Source organism: Arachis hypogaea, chromosome 19, assembly GCF_003086295.3.
Source record: "Arachis hypogaea cultivar Tifrunner chromosome 19, arahy.Tifrunner.gnm2.J5K5, whole genome shotgun sequence".
Taxonomy (NCBI): Eukaryota; Viridiplantae; Streptophyta; class Magnoliopsida; order Fabales; family Fabaceae; genus Arachis; species Arachis hypogaea.
This window is the reverse complement of record NC_092054.1, coordinates 141,650,314-141,667,112: the sequence shown is the minus strand read 5'-3', so window position 1 is coordinate 141,667,112 and position 16,799 is coordinate 141,650,314. Positions and strand designations below refer to the sequence as shown.

At 42.1% G+C, this 16,799-nt stretch overlaps 1 non-coding gene across 1 annotated transcript; it reads right to left on the bottom strand.

The window, feature by feature from the left end:
• Nucleotides 1-884: 884 nt before the first annotated feature.
• Nucleotides 885-992, bottom strand: LOC112781766 (small nucleolar RNA R71). Its single transcript, XR_003192526.1, has one exon. It is a non-coding gene; the product is annotated as a small nucleolar RNA R71 (small nucleolar RNA).
• Nucleotides 993-16,799: the final 15,807 nt, after the last annotated feature.

The window sequence follows — 16,799 nt, the reverse complement described above, 5'->3', positions numbered from 1 at the left end:
TACTTACCTCAACTTCTTCGAACTTCTGATTAATAAGATAGCACCCTTCTCTGCAACTCGTTGGGAGACGACCTGGGACTTAAAACTCCCAGTAATTTTGATTTAAACTCTTTGTGACACATTTCTAAATTGATAGACAGATTTTCGGTGAATTAAGAACTATACTTGCAACGTATCAATTTTAATAATTTTTTAATTCATCAGCTTCTGCTTCCCATCAATTTTTGGCGCCGTTGCCGGGGAGTTGCAATAGAGTGCTAATTTTATTAATTAGAATTTATTTATTTGCATTTTATTTAATTTTGCTACTATGAGCTGCATGTTTCTTCCGTCAAATGACGCATTCACTTCCTGATCCGCGCTTGCTAATATTCGATCCTGAAATTGAAAGAACAATTTCACGAATAAGGCGAGAACAGCGTAGGTTAGCCCGCTCTGAGGGTGGATCTGAAAGTGAATCTGAGGAAGAAACCAGCCCCCGTTCTACTGATTCGGTTGTTTTACGTGCAGAAAACATGGCAGCTAGAAGAGTTACCATCCAGGAGGAAGGAGCTCCTGATTTTACAATGCAACCGTTTCAAGCGCATCATCCAGCGGTAGCTACAGATTTTGAAATAAAGACCGCACCGTTAAATTTGATGCCCAAGTTTCATGGCCTACCTGCTCAAGAGCCTATCAAGCACTTGAGAGATTTCCAGGCAGCCTGTTCTACTGTCAGGCGTGATGGCACTGATGAAACTTCAATTCTGCTAAAAGCTTTTCCGTTCTCTCTTGAGGGAAAAGCAAGAGAGTGGTACTACACTCAACCTATAGCAAATGTATCCAACTGGGATACACTCAGAAAGGAGTTTCTGGAGAAATTCTTTCCATCTGAAGTTACTGATAAACTGAGGAAGGATATCTCTACGATTGTTCAGGATGACAATGAGACTCTCTTCGAATACTGGGAGCGCTTCAATAATCTTATGGAAGCATGCCCCCACCACATGATTGACAAGATCGTGCTACTCAGCTATATCACACAAGGTATGAGGCCCCAAGATAAGACCACATTGGAAAGTGCCAGCAATGGGTCTATGAAGAAGTACAAGACCACTGATGAAGCTTGGCAATTGATCAGTGATTTAGCTGAATCTACTCGGAACCACAGACAGAAGCAAGGCCGTTCAAAAGCTGTTGCAGAAGTATCTTCTGGCAGAGAGACTGCTGCTCTAACTCAAAGCATCTGTGAGATGACCAACCTGCTGAAGCAAATGCAGTTGAATCAACAAGCTCAGCAAACTCAACCGCAGCAAAACCAACAACTAGTCCCACAAAGAATTTGCAGAATTTGTGCTGGTTACAGCCATTACACTGATGAATGCCCGCAGCTCCAACAAGAAGACAACATGGTGGCATCCACTCACAACTTCTATGACCGCCCCAACCAAGGGTACAATTAAAGTGGAAATAATAACCATGGATGGCAGGACAATTCAAACCAGAATTGGAGGGACAACAATAACAGGGGAGGCAGAGATAATCAGGGAAATCAGAGGTGGAATAATAACAACAACAGGCAGCAAAATCAACCTTACCAAGCACCTCACCTGAGGCAAAACCAAGGACCACCGAACAATCAACAGCAAACCTCTCAATTTACTCATTCTTCTGTATCTTCTAATGAAGATTTATTACAAGCTTTTGAGAAAAGACAACTGGCCATGGAAAGTACCATCGTGAACAGTATTAACGCCAGTCTGAATGGTCTCACCTCTACTCTGCAAGCTTTTATGACACAGCTTGGTTTAGCAAAAAATTCCAGTAACCAACCTTCAAGCACCACTGGAATCCCTTCTCAACCATTACCCAATCCAAAGGGAGGCATTAATGCCATCACCCTGAGGTCTGGAACTACACTGCAGGAGAGGAATAAGGAGGAACCAAGCTTACCAGAATACGCCTCAGCTGAAGAGGTGGTGGAAATCGAAGATGTTGAAGAGGAAGAGGATATACAGGACATAGCTGAAGAAGAGATAGCTCAACCACAAGAAGAAGCACCAAAAGGCGCAGGCACCACGGAAACCACTGTTCCCATTCCATTTCCACAGCTTGCAAGGAAGCCCAGGAAGCAGCTGGAACCTGGTCCTAAAATGGTGGAGATATTCAAAAAGGTCGAGGTAACTGTCCCCCTTTTTGATGTTATTCAGCAGGTACCTAAATATGCAAAGTTTCTAAAAGACTTATGTATCCATAAAGACAAGATTAATGAATTAGAAACTATTCCTTTAGGTAGTTCTATATCTGCTTTAATGGGAGGATTACCTGAAAAATGTAGTGATCCAGGTCCTTGCATAGTTAGTTGTACTATTGGTGGTGTAGTAATTTATGATTGCATGTGTGATTTAGGAGCATGTGTCAGTATAATGCCTTTGTCCATATATGATGTTTTGAGGCTCCCTCCCTTAAAAAGGTCGGCAGCTCATTTTGTGTTAGCAGATAAAAGCATTATTACAGTGGCTGGAGTTGCTGAAGATGTTTTGGTGAACATTAAAGGGCTCACATTTCCCACTGATTTTTATATCTTGGAGATGCCCCATAATGATTCAGATAAGCCATCATCAATCCTACTTGGAAGACCATTCCTGAAAACATCAAAATTCAAATTGGATGCTTTTTCAAGAACATACTCCTTTGAAATAGATGGCCGCATAGTGATCTTCAATTTGAATGGAGTCATTGACAACCCCCCAGAAGATCGTTCTATCTTCCAGTGTGATGTCATAGACGAAAGTGTGGCTGAAGTTCAAAAAGAAGAGTTTGAAGAGAGGCACACTGGACAAGGTCCAAGTGTGGGGATCCTCTTAACTGACAATGAGGACACTTCGCCATTTTCACAAGCCCCAGATAATCCAGAGCCTGCCCATGATCAAAAGTTAGAATTGAAACCTCTCCCTCCACATCTCAAATATGCTTATCTCGAGGATGAGCAGAAGCTTCTGGTTATTATTGCAAGAGAACTGACTTCTCAACAAGAAGAGCAGTTACTTGATGTGCTAAGGAAGCATAAGAAGGCAATTGAGTGGAGTTTGGCAGACATAGTGGGAATCAACCCTCAAGTATGCGAGCACAGAATATTTTTGGAAGAGGGAGCAAGACCTGTCTGTCAACCCCAGAGAAGATTGAATCCCACCATCTTGGAAGTTGTCAAGAAGGAGGTGACCAGACTATTGGAGGCCGGCATCATATATCCCATTTCAGACAGTGAATGGGTAAGCCCAGTACAAGTGGTGCCCAAGAAGTCCGGAGTCACTACCGTGAAGAATGAGCATGGAGAGCTCATAGCAACTAGAGTTCAAAATGCTTGGAGAGTCTGCATTGATTACAGGCGTCTCAACCAAGCTACCCGTAAGGATCACTACCCACTTCCATTCATTGATCAAATGCTGGATCGCCTGTCAGGTAAATCACATTATTGCTTTCTAGATGGTTACACAGGTTATTTCCAGATTCATATAGCTCCTGAGGATCAGGAAAAGACTACTTTTACATGTCCTTTTGGGACTTACGCTTATAGGAGAATGCCCTTTGGCTTGTGCAATGCACCAGCTACTTTCCAAAGGTGCATGATGAGTCTTTTCTCTGATCTTACTGAGGACTGTATGAAAGTTTTTATGGACGATTTCAGCGTTTATGGTGATTCTTTTACCCTTTTCTTAGATGGATTATCTAGAGTATTAGATAGATGTATTAATACAAACCTTGTACTGAATTTCGAAAAATGCCACTTTATAGTAAAACAAGGGATTGTGTTAGGGCATGTGGTATCTAATAATGGCATTTCCGTAGACCCAACAAAGGTGAATGTTATTTCTAGTTTACCTTACCCCTCTTCTGTGAGGGAAGTCCGTTCGTTCCTTGGCCATGCAGGTTTCTACAGGATATTTATTAAAGACTTTAGTAAGGTGGCACTTCCCTTATCCAGATTACTGCAGAAGGACATTGAGTTCGAGTTCAGTGAAGATTGCAAACAAGCATTTGATAAGCTGAAGACTGCTCTAACTTAAGCCCCAATTGTGAGAGGACCCAATTGGAGCCAGCCGTTTGAAATCATGTGCGATGCTTCCAACCATGCAGTAGGAGCAGCGCTGGCTCAGCGTGAAGGTAAGGATCCTTTTGTTATTGCCTATGCATCTAAGACTTTAGACACTGCCCAGTCCAATTATACTACTACTGAGAAAGAACTTCTTGCTATTGTTTTTACTTGGTACCAAAGTAGTAGTGTATTCGGACCACGCAGCTCTAAAGTATCTATTAGCTAAAAAGGAGTCCAAACCAAGGCATATACGTTGGATACTGCTGCTACAAGAATTTAATTTAGAAATAAAGGATAGGAGTGGTAATCAGAATTTAGTAGCAGACCACTTGAGTCGCATTGAACATATTAAGGATGATTCTACTCCTATAGATGATAATTTTCCTTTTGATAACCTACAAGCAGTATCTGAGGTAGTCCCTTGGTATGCACCTGTTGCTAATTATTTAGTTAGCCGCACATTTCCTCCACATTTTTCTAAACATCAAAGAGACAAGCTGAAAAGTGAGTCTAAATATTATATATGGGATGACCCATATTTATGGAGATGTGGCGCTGACCAGATAATTAGACGTTGTGTGCCTCAATCAGAATTCCAGTCCATTTTAGAGGCCTGTCACTCATCTGAGAGTGGAGGACATTTTGGCCCTCAACGAACAGCTAGAAAGATCTTAGACTGTGGATTCTGGTGGCCTACTCTTTTTAGAGACGCTGCTGAGTTTTGCAAATCTTGTATCCCATGCCAGAAATTTGGTAATATATCCAGGAGGGATGAGATGCCCTCAACACTATATGCTTTTCTGTGAAATTTTTGATGTATGGGGCATTGACTTCATGGGTCCATTTTCAAATTCTAGTGGATATTTTTATATATTATTAGCTGTGGATTATGTTTCCAAATGGGTGGAAGCAATTCCTACCCACACTGATGATGCTAAAACTGTTGTTTCCTTTGTGAGAAACCACATTATATGCCGTTTTGGATCACCACGAGCGATCGTGAGCGATCAAGGCACCCATTTTTGTAACAGGAGACTAACAAGATTGATGAAGAAGCATGGGATAATCCATAAAGTTGCAACAGCTTACCATCCCCAAACTAATGGGCAAGCCGAGGTGTCGAACAGAGAAATTAAGCGTATCTTGCAAAAGATAGTGAAGCCTCATAGAAAAGACTGGAGCACCAGGCTACAAGATGCACTGTGGGCATATAGAACAGCATACAAGACACCCATTGGGATGAGTCCCTTTCGCTTAGTTTATGGAAAAGCTTGCCATCTCCCAGTTGAAATCAAACACAGAGCCTTCTAGGCAGTTAAAGAGTGCAACATGGAAATTGAGAAGGCTGGAGCTGAAAGGAAGTTGCAACTGCAGGAACTGGAGAACCTTCGCCTAGAAGCTTATGAGAATTCCAGAATTTGCAAGGAAATGATGAAAGCTGTGCATGATCGAAACATCAAGAAGAAAGAATTTCAACCTGGAGATTTCGTCCTCCTTTACAAATCTCGACTAAGGCTGATGCCCGGTAAGTTAAGATCAAAGATAGAGTGAAGTAGTTAATGGACACGCTGAACTGTACCATAATGAGAAGGTGCAGAAAAGCAAGGAGCTTGAGATCCTCCACTTGGAAGATCCCCACAAAGCAGCTGATTGAGCTAGTGGAGCGACCAACTTACGGACGTTAAAGCAAAGTGCTTGGTGGAAGACAACCCACCGCGGTATGATCGTTCTTTTCTTCACTTTTAGTTTTTTTTCTTCTTCAATAACTCTTCTCTTTATTAATACTTTCATGCTTTTACACCTACATGTCCTTATATATATATTTTTTTTAAAATTTCGCCACGCGACGCGATCGCACCAGCAACGCGTCCGCGTGGCAGGGGGAGTAAAGAAAAATAAAAATAAACAGAAAGTTACGCAGGAGCAGCGCTGGAGTCGTGCCAATGGCACAAATTACCCCACGCGACCGCGTCGCATGGAAATCATGGCCTCCCACGCGGCCACGTGCCCTGGGTTTTCGACGTAAAAGGGTGCACAGTCGCATTCTGTGCGAGAGTGATGCTGGATTGGTGTTGGAAGCACAATCCTTGTCACGCGACCGCGTCGCTGACACGGCCGCATCACCCATTTTATAACGCACACTCATGCGATCGCGTGACCCACGCGATCGCGTCACCCAATTTTCGCAATTAAAATGAATCGAACAGAGAGTTGTGCTGGAGCGAGGCTGCACTCGCGCCAGTAGCGCAACATAGGTCACGCGACCGCGTGACCGACGCAATCGCGTCACCTTACCTGGAGCGCAACCACGCGAACGCGTGCCTTCCGCGGCCGCGTCGCATGCGCCGCACAGCTCAACCCCAGTTGCCAAATTATCTTATCTTTCTCTCCTCCAAATCCTACTTGTTCTTTTCCCTCCTTCTTTCTTCTTTCTCCCTTCCCCTTTCTATCTCACCTTTCATTCTCTATCTTTCTCACCACCATTACGAGATTTTTCTTTTCTTCTTTCTCACTTTCTCTTCTATTTTCTATTTTCTTTATCTTTTTTTTTTTTTTCTTATTTTTTTCTTTTTTTTTTTTTTTTTTTTTTCTTTTTACTTGGTGTTACCTATCTATGTGAGTTATTATTTATCTTTATATGCTTATGGTTTGTTATAAATTTGTTTGACAATCATATATATTACTTTTTAAGGGATTGCTTGCATGTTCAAATTCATACTTTCAAGAGCTTATTCTACATGCATGCTATGTGTTTGTGAAAAAGCCCATATGGCATTATGCACTTCTTCACATTATTTTACTCTAATATACAATGCTTGCTTTTCACAAATTTCCTTTCATATTTTATTAATTAAATTTAATTGTCAATACAAACGTGATGGCTAGTTTGTTACAAATGGTAATCTAAATTGGACATTGAATGTTTGATATATGCTACTCATGCCTTTGTCTGCATGCCAATAAACCTCTTGCATTCCATTGTCCTACATGCACTTGCTATATTTCCATTGATGAGCTTTTCACATGTAATCCGAACCATGTGTTAATGCCATTTATCTTTATTGTGCATTGATTATCACTTACACTACCCTCTTCCTTGCTCTATCTCTTTGCACTTAATTTCCTTTCTCTTCCCTTCTTTCAGGATGGCCACCAAGAAAGGAAAAGAGAAAGCTACTTCCAAACCACCAGCAAGAAGAGGAACTAAAAGAGCATTAGTGGCAGAGCCTTCTTCAACCACAGTCAAGCCCTCAACAAAAAGAGTTAAGAGGATAATAAAGGTTGACGACAAGGAGAAAGCCTTTCCAGCAAAGGACACTGCGCGATTTCCCAATCGCTACTGTGAGCAGATGTTCCCTATCCTAGCAGAAAGGAACTATAACAATGAATACCTTCTTATCCTCCCATCCAACATTGCCTCCTTTGTTGAGCCGCAAATTGAACGAAGACAATGGGGTTTCTTACGGAGGCAGCCGAGGCAGGTCAATCTATCTTGGGTAGTTGAGTTCTACTCCAACTTCTACATACCGACCCTGCAGTCTGTTTATGTCCGGCAGCAACAAGTCCCCATCACAGAAGAGGCCATTCAGCACGTTCTGAGCCTTCCCCCTATTCCAGCAGGAATAGACGCTTTTCAAGAAGCCACCCTTCAGCGCCAGAGATACCAATTTGACTGGGACTCTGTTCTCGGAGTCATCGCATTACCTGGCAGCCGTTGGATCTACAGATACCACCGTACCCGCTCTAAGGGAATCTTGGCTTCCGCACTTACCTTGGAGGCTCGCGTATGGGCACAGATCATGTCCCATTACGTCTTTCCGAGCACTCATGAGTCCTCCTTCACTGCAGACATGGCTGTTCTACTATGGTGCATCCTTACAGACCAACCTCTGAATCTCTCAAGACACATCCAGAATGCTATGGAGCACGTACAAATCGTGGGCAACCTACCTTTTCCCGCCCTGGTCTCAGATCTTGTCTCAGCAGCCGGAGTCTCCTACAGAGCTGGGGACACCAAAGCCATACTTCCACGGGATGATCAATATGTCCCTAACGGGAAATACCTCAGACTTTCAGCAGCCACTACAAGCCAGCCTGCTGAGCCAGTTGCAGATATTCCTTCTTCAACACCACAAGCATCTACAACTGAGAAATTTCTCCAGCAGATACTTGAAAAATTGGATCGGCATGAACTGAAAGCTAAGTTGAGAGAGTGCCGTAACAAGTGCCGATTCACATACCTCAAGGAGCTGATCATGGGAAAATTCAAGGACTCAGACACTCCGGACTCCACTTCTTTTACCAGCACCGGGAGCCATGATAGTCCCGACTGTGGAGATACTGCCACCATCCCACCCCTGTTCCTGACAGATGGCACCGAGGACGGTGCAAAGCCTTAAGTGTGGGGAGGTCGGTCAGTACCTGACTTCCGGAGGTAATTTCTCTTCTCTGTACACCAATAATTAGAATATTTTAGTTAGATTTTCTTCCCTTTATAGAATAGAATAAATTGCATAGGTTAGAATAGTTGCATGCATGTTCTACTTGATTGAAAAGACAATAAGTTTCTTTTAAAAATCTATGGAATAAAATTTCACTAATTTTTCAAAATTTTTATGATAAATCTGCTTGAGTTGTATTTGGAACATGATGTTTGAGTTAAAGAACACACAACCTGTGAAAGATTTGAGCCTTTATGTATGGTTACATTATTTAACCATAATTATTTTATTCTTGTGTGTTTACTTCTCTATGATTGTAATCTAGATTTTGTTTTATCTTATATGTCCAATATTTATTATATTTACATGCTTGCACATGATTGAGGCCATTATTTGTTTAAACTCACTTATCCAAATCAAGCCTACCCTTTTCAATTACCCTTGTTAACCACTTTGAGCCTTTAAAACTCCATTTGTTCTATATTTTACCGTATTACTAACCTTAAGCTGAAAAACAATTGCATATCCCAAATTGAATCTTTGGTTAGCTTAAGATAGAATTATGTGTGCTAGTTAAGTATGGGAAATTGTGGGAACAAAAGTTGTTAAGGGAATGTGTCATGAAAATTTAAAGGGAATTTGGATACCTATTCATGTGAAACTATAAGAATAAAAAATCTATGTGCATTGATAAGCTTTATTTATTTCAATTCAAAAAAAAAAGATGATAAACAAATAAATAAGGAGACAAAATTACCCCAATGTTAAATTCAGAATTCAAAGATCAATGCACATATGATAGAATTAAAATACAAAGTTGAAACACGAGTATGGGTTGAAAAAGGGAATTATGGGTAGCTAGGCATGAATTTAAAAGTATATAGAATATATGTATATTAGGTGAGAGCTTAGGTTAATTAAAGATTCAATTTATAAAGCTCACTTAGCCATATATATACCCTTACCTGCACCTTGGCCCCATTACAACCCTGAAAAGACCTCATGATGTTTGCATTGGTATATTAACTGTTGTTGATTGGTTAGGAGAAAAATAAAAGTTAGAAAACATGACTAGAGAAGAATAGAGTGATTACCCTATACACTAGAGATTAGAGCGTACATACATTATCAGTGAGGGTTCAATGCTTGAATTTTCATGTTTCCTGCTTTCATAAGCTATCTTCTTGCACTTTTATCGGTTTTATTGTATAATGATAGAATTAGTGGAATTTGATTTGTAATTGTTTTGAAGGGCTTTTTTTTTTTTTTTTTTGATCAAGTGGACAATAATCATATAGTTGCATTTATTTATATATGTAGGATTGCATTGCATTTCATGAGTTTCTACATGTTCATACTTATTTCCTTGTCTCCTTCAATTTAGCATGAGGACATGCTAATATTTAAGTGTGGGGAGGTTGATAAATCACTATTTTATAGTTTATATTGTGTTTAATTGTGTGGTTTTGTCATGATCCTTACCCGCTTATTCATCAATTTAGCATGCATTTAGATTTCCTTCCTAAATTTAGTACATGTTTGAAAATTGCTTCCTAGAGACTTTAATTATTTAATTTTAATTCCCTTTTATTCCATTCGATGCCGTGATCTGTGTGTCAAGTGTTTCAGGCTTTATAGGGCATGAATGAGATGGAGATTGGAGAGGAAGCTAGCAAAAATGGAAGGAACACAAGAATTTGAGGAGATAACCAGCGAGAAGTGACGCGGTCGCATGGCTCGCGCGGCCACGCGGATTGGAAAGCGCAAGCGACGCGGTAGCGTGGACGACGCGAACGCGTGGAGAGGAAAAAGCGCAAGCGACGCGCCCGCATGGATGATGCGATCGCGTGACATGTGCGATCTGCATAATCTGCAGAATTCGATGGGGGCGATTTTGGACCTTATTTCGGCCCAGTTTTCGGCCCGGAACAGCAGACTAGAGTCAGAGAATATGCAGAAACAACACACACATACATTCAGTAGTGGGGAGATCTAGTTTTTCACTCTCTCTAGGATTGCCTCTGGCATTCCCAAGACCTTATTTATTATACGCGTGGCACCTTTACCATGCTGAGAACCTCCGGTTCTCATTCCATACTGTGTTGTTATTTTTTAGATGCAGGTCGAGAGGCTCCTCGCTAGGCGTCTGGATCTTTGAAGCGAAGTAGTTCTTGGGTGTATTTTGGATTTCTGTTTGTATATATGTATATATGTATTTAGCTTACTCTCCAAGTAACTTGTGTATGTTGCTCCTCATAGAGGTTGAGGGAGAGAGAGGAGCTTATTTTGGTATTTTGGGGATACCTATTGTTCCGAGGGTTACCTGAAATTGTAGGTCGATCTCGGACGAGATCTTCTATACTGGTCAGAGATGACGGGTCCGGCTGGTGGGTAGCGGCCAGGGCGGTCGTGTCCGACTTGTTGGACTGGCTGCACTTCTGATCTTTGGTCACCGGAGGGTGGGGGGTACCTGCAAGAGACTCCGATGCTTAAGTTAGCATGGATATTAAACAGGTTTTTAGCAGAATCAGAGTATGAGTTATACCTGGGTGCTCCAGTGTATTTGTAATGGTTGTAGAGTAACCTTGTTAGATAAGATAAGTTAGTTATCTTATCTTATCTTTATCTTTGAGTTGAGGTCAGCTTATCTTCAAGGGAACCGCCCTTATCTCTATAGGCTTGGACTGCCTTTGGATTTGGGTCGTGTTCCTCTATTTGGGCCCTTTACTGGGCTTTTCTGTCGATTTGACCGACCTCTTCTGAGAAGAGGTCGGATAGCCTGACCTGAAGAGGTCGGTCGCTTTATTACTGAACATCCCGGATCGGATAGCTCGAACCAGGGTGTGAACAGTGCCCCTGCTTGAGCTTGGTCTTCTGCTTTGAGGTCGAGTCTTTGACTTCGAACTTTCTATAGTGAAGCCGAACTCGAGCATTTTGTCGATTCCTTTTGTAGAACCTTTTTGAATGTGGAACGTTTTCCTCTAAAAGCGCGTGCTTCGTATTAGCGCTCTGTTCTTGGGAAGGCGCAAGGTTTTAATACCCTCATTAATTAGCTTTTAATGCTCTGTTTCCTTTTTATTTTGAACCTTTACACACAGAAACGGTTTCTCTTCTCCGTTTTTACTTGTAACTTCCCCTTTCTTTCTCCCTTTCTGTTTCCTGAAGTTTGCAGTTTTCACCTTTCTTCCCTGCGACGTCATTTGGTGATTTCTTGGTGTTTCTTCTCGCTCAAAAGGTGGTTCTATCCTACGTCTTCGATCTTCTTCGAAAACTTCTTCCTTTGTTCAGGTTGGTTCTTGTTCTCATCCTTTTTTCTGATAATGCCTTGATTTTGAATGTACGTTTGGAAAAGCTTGATCCTTTTTGTAACCTTGTGCTTGCTTGTTACTGTGGCGTATTTTTTTTCTGGTTTTGCCTTTTTTGTTTTTGTGCATACCCCTAGTATTTCTGTTGATGCTTCCTAGGGTTTTGCATACTCTACTGTTGCTTCTGGCTTGTTCTTTTGAAAAGACTGTATCTTGCAATAATGGTAGTTTTCAAAATAATAGCTTGACTTTTGCCCTGTTGATAGTTTTCCTTGTTGCTTGTTAAGATTTTCTTTGTTTGCTTGGGGTGCCTCTTTGATGACTACTTCTCCTAAACATTTTGCTGCTATCTGCCTTCATTTTTTTATTTTGAACTGGGATGGTGAGTCTGGGAGGTAGCTCGTTTGGATGGCCGTGTTTGATTTATGGCTCATTGCCTTCGAGGTGTCGTTTTGGTTGTAGAACAAAGAGGTTTTGTTGTTTTCTTGTGTCGAGACGTATGCCTGTTTTCCTGAATCCTTGTCCTATTAATTGCCTCCAAAGGATGCCCCTGGATTTTTTTGGTATGGGTCCTGGGGTTTCCTTTTGTTGCTTGTTCTGTACTGGGTTATGTTAGCCGAGTTATTCTGATTTCGTCCAGGATCTTTTTTAGTAATCCAATCTTCTTTTCTTGTTTGTAGGACTAGTTTGGCCATGTCTTCTCGCAATAACATTATAGAGATATCTTCTAAAGTTCCCGAAGGGATGTCTGATTGGCTGGACTCCCTTGTCTTGATGTGTGTCTCTGTGGTGGATGCTGGGTTTTGTGTAGAGCTGAGAAAATGTCATAGAGTTTGTGGTGGCGGTGCCCGGGAGAGGGACTATGAGCTTATAGCACCCGACTCTGACGAGAGGGTTTGTTTTCCTACTTCGGTCGAGGGGGAGCGTCCCTTCTTTTATGCCTATGAATATTTCTTCAGCCAGTTGGACATTACTTTTCCTTTTACTGCTTTCGAGACCGACTTGTTGTGGTCGTGTAACATTGCCCCATCCCAGCTTCATCCGAATTCCTGGGGTTTTATCAAGATCTTTTAGCTGCTTTGCCGAGAGTTAGGCGTAACACCTTCTCAGAATCTTTTCCTCTATCTTTTTGTTTCTGCCAAGCCTGGAACTTCTTCTAAAAAGAAGGCTTCCTGGGTTTCTTTTAGGTCTGCCTAGGGCCATAAAATTTTTGCCATGTACGATGAATCTTTTAAGGACTTTAAGAATTATTTCATTAGAGTCTGTGCTATTGAGGGGGTCCACCCCTTTTCTCTTGATGAGAATGACGAGCCTGCTTTCCCTCTAGAATGGCAAAAGGATGTGAGAGTGTCTCGTTATACATGGGAGATGCTTGACGAGGTTGAGCGAGCTTTTGTAATTGTTCTTGAAGATTTATGGGGGGAACCACCCCATCTTGATACAAAAAAGTTTTTGAGTGACCCGTCCCTGGTTCGAACTGCTTTGGGTACTATCTGACTTGTTTCTATACTTGTTTCTTAGCTGTGCTTCCTCTTTCTATGATTGTAACCCCTTATTGTGGTTGATTATGTATTTTCAGAGATGTCTAAGAACAATGATTCCATGAAGGCCTTCAAAAAGGCAAGGAAGGCTGCTGCTACTCAAAATATCTCGGCCAAGGTGACAGGAGAGGGATCTTCTCAAGTTCTGGTGAAGCCGCCCGTGCCGAGTTCTCCTGGGCCGAGGAAGGTGATCCCCACTCCTCGGGTTCATCTGGCCGACCCTCCACAGACTTCTGCCGCTACTTCTGGTGCTCCTCCCAACAAGAAACAAAAAACAATTGAGCCTTTCAACCTTGATGCTCCTGACTTCGATGCGGTGGAATTTGTTGATCAACAAATCGGTCCTTATGGTGTCCTCCCTATGGATGATGTATCGCTCCTTCGCTATTTGGACTTTATAACTCGAAGTAGTGTTAAAATGGCACATATGGGGGCTTCCCTGTACCGAACTGCTCAAAATCTTCCTCTTCATGCCACCAAAGCCTTCATGGAGGAGGCTAAACAGGAGTTTGATCGGATGAAAGGCTTGAAGGAAAAGCTTGAGGTGAAAGTGTCCAAACTGGAGAAGGAGCTGAAGAATGAGAAGGCTAGCTCCCTTGCTTTAGCAGCTTCTGTGAGGTTGGCCGAGGACACGGCATTGAGGCATAAAGACAGCTATGTTACATCCTATCGGGAGGTGATGCGTCTGAGGGAGGAATTGGAGTCTGCTCGAGCTTATTACTCCGAGCTCCAAGGTCATCTTGTCGGCAGCATGAATGCTGCTTACGAGAACCTGAAGGAGCAGGTTCGAATTCTGGCTCCCGAGGTCGACCTTTCTCTCTTCAGCCTAGACAATGTTGTGAGGGATGGTAAGATTGTTCCTGACGACCCGGATGATGATGATGTCGAACCTCCCCCTGCGCCTGCTGTCAAAGTGTCCACTTTTACAGTTCCTTCGGCTGAGGTCGGTCATCCCGTATCTGATCCGGATTGTCAAATCCTGAATCGAGATTATGGGACCGTGGATGCTGTGCCCATTCATACTCGCCCTCCTTCACCCCGTATTGATGCTACTGAGAAGGCTTCTTATGTTTAACTGAACTCTTTATCTTGATTCTGCAGATAGCCCAGTTTGTGGGCTTTTAAATTCTTTTATTATGTAAATGATGTTTTGGTGACTGTTGATACTTTTCTTAGTTGCTTGTTTAGCAAATTTTATTTTGAAAAACAACAAGTAGCTTTCGTGCTTTTGGGGCTGACTTTGATGGCCTCTGAAGCTGGTTATAATATTATGCTTGTTTGCGCTTGTCTTGGCACCTTTCTAGGTTTTTGAGAATGTTAGCGTCTTCTAAGTTATTTTTGTAATCCTCTTTTTTGGATCTTGTACAGGTCTCTTTCAAGGATTACTTTATAACTTTATGTTTTAGGCCGACTTTGTCATGTCGGGCCTTTCCTCATGTTGACCGACTTTGCCATGTTGGGTCAAATTATTTTGTAATCCTCTTTCTTGTACTTTGTTTAAGTCTCTTTCAGGGATTACTTATAATTTGCGGGCCGACTTCGTCATGTCGGGCCCTTCTAAGTTATTTTTGTAATCCTCTTTCTTGGACCTTGTTCAGGTCTCTTTCAGGGATTACTTCTATAACTTTACATTTTGGGCCGACTTTGTCATGTCGGGCCTTTCTAAGTTATTTCTGTAATCCTCTTTCTTGGACCTTGTTCAGGTCTCTTTCAGGGATTACTTCTATAACTTTATGTTTTGGGCTGACTTTGTCATGTCGGGCCCTTCTAAGTTATTTTCTAATCCTCTTTCTTGGACCTTGTTCATGTCTCTTTCAGGGATTACTTCAATAACTTTATGTTTTGGGCCGACTTTGTCATGTCGGGCCCTTCTAAGTTAAAGTAATCCTCTTTTATAGGGTTGGCCAGACCTCTTTCCAGGGTTTACTTATAACTTGGTTTGACTTGGTCCGACTTCTTAACGTCGGCCAGTCATTTAAGTTATTATTTAGCAATCCATCAGGACCTCGTCAGGTCCTTTCTCCGGATCACTTTCAATAACTTCTTGCATTATTCTGTTTTCATCTTTGCCGATTTGTAGAAGGTGGGTTAAATCCTTGTTTAGTCGACCTTTAGATGAATCCGGTTTTCATCTCTGTTTGTCTTTATCGTGATTGTGCAGTGAATTTGTTTTTCACTTTTTGCCAATCTGTCGCTTTATAATCGGACGATGAATGTTTCAGATTAATGCATCTTGAAAACTTTGTAGAACGTCTAATATATTTTATTTAAAAGAAAATGAAAATATGTACATATAGAGTTTCTATCCTTTTGAGTCGGACAATTTCTGGATCTCAACTTGGTGCCTCATTAAAAAACCTTTTCAGGAAAAAGAGTGCATCCTATGATGAGATCTTTTACCTTCTCTAGCTATAGTACCTTCTTAGGTTGCAGGCATGCCATGATCTGGGAAGCTCTCGTCCGTCGAGTTCGGATAGTCTGTAGTAGCCCTTTCCAAGTACTTCTATGACTCGGTAGGGTCCTTTCCAATTTGCTGCTAGCTTTCCTTCTCCGGGTCGAGTTGTTCCAATATCGTTTCGGATCAGGATGAGATCATTCTTAGCGAAACCTCTTGGCACTACCTTTTGATTATATCTGGAAGCCATTCGACGTTTTAGTACTTCTTCCCTGATCCGAGCTCTTTCTTGGATTTCAGGAAGTAGGTCGAGCTCTTCCCTTTGAAGTTGGGAGTTGGCTTCTTCATTGTAATGAACCACTCTAGGCGACCCTTCCTCGATCTCTACTGGGATCATTGCTTCCGTTCTGTATGCTAATCGGAAGGGTGATTCCTTTGTGGTGGAATGTGGCGTCGTTCGATATGCCCATAGGACTTGTGGAAGCTCTTCAGCCCAAGCTCCCTTTGCGTCTAGTAATCTCCGTTTTAACCCAGCCAATATGACTTTGTTGGCAGCTTCGGCCTGTCCGTTGGCTTGAGGATGTTTGACGGAGGTGAACTGGTGCTTTATGTTCAAGTCGGCTACTAATTTTCTGAAGCCTGCGTCTGTGAATTGAGTGCCATTGTCTGTGGTGATGGAGTATGGAACCCCGAACCTTGTGACAATGTTCCTATATAGGAATTTCCGGCTTCTTTGAGTAGTGGCGTTGGCTAGGGGCTCTGCCTCGATCCACTTTGTGAAATAGTCTACCCCTACTATGAGGAATTTAACTTGTCCCGATCCCTGGGGGAAAGGTCCGAGAAGATCGAGTCTCCATTTTGCAAATGGCCAAGGTGAGGTTACGCTGATGAGCTCTTCTGGCGGGGCGATGTGAAAGTTGGCATGTTTCTGGCATGGTGGGCATGTCCTTACAAACTCTGTAGCTTTCTTTTGTAGAGTTGGCCAATAAAATCCCGCCAGCAGTACTTTTTTGGTGAGAGCTTGTGCTCCAAGATGATTAC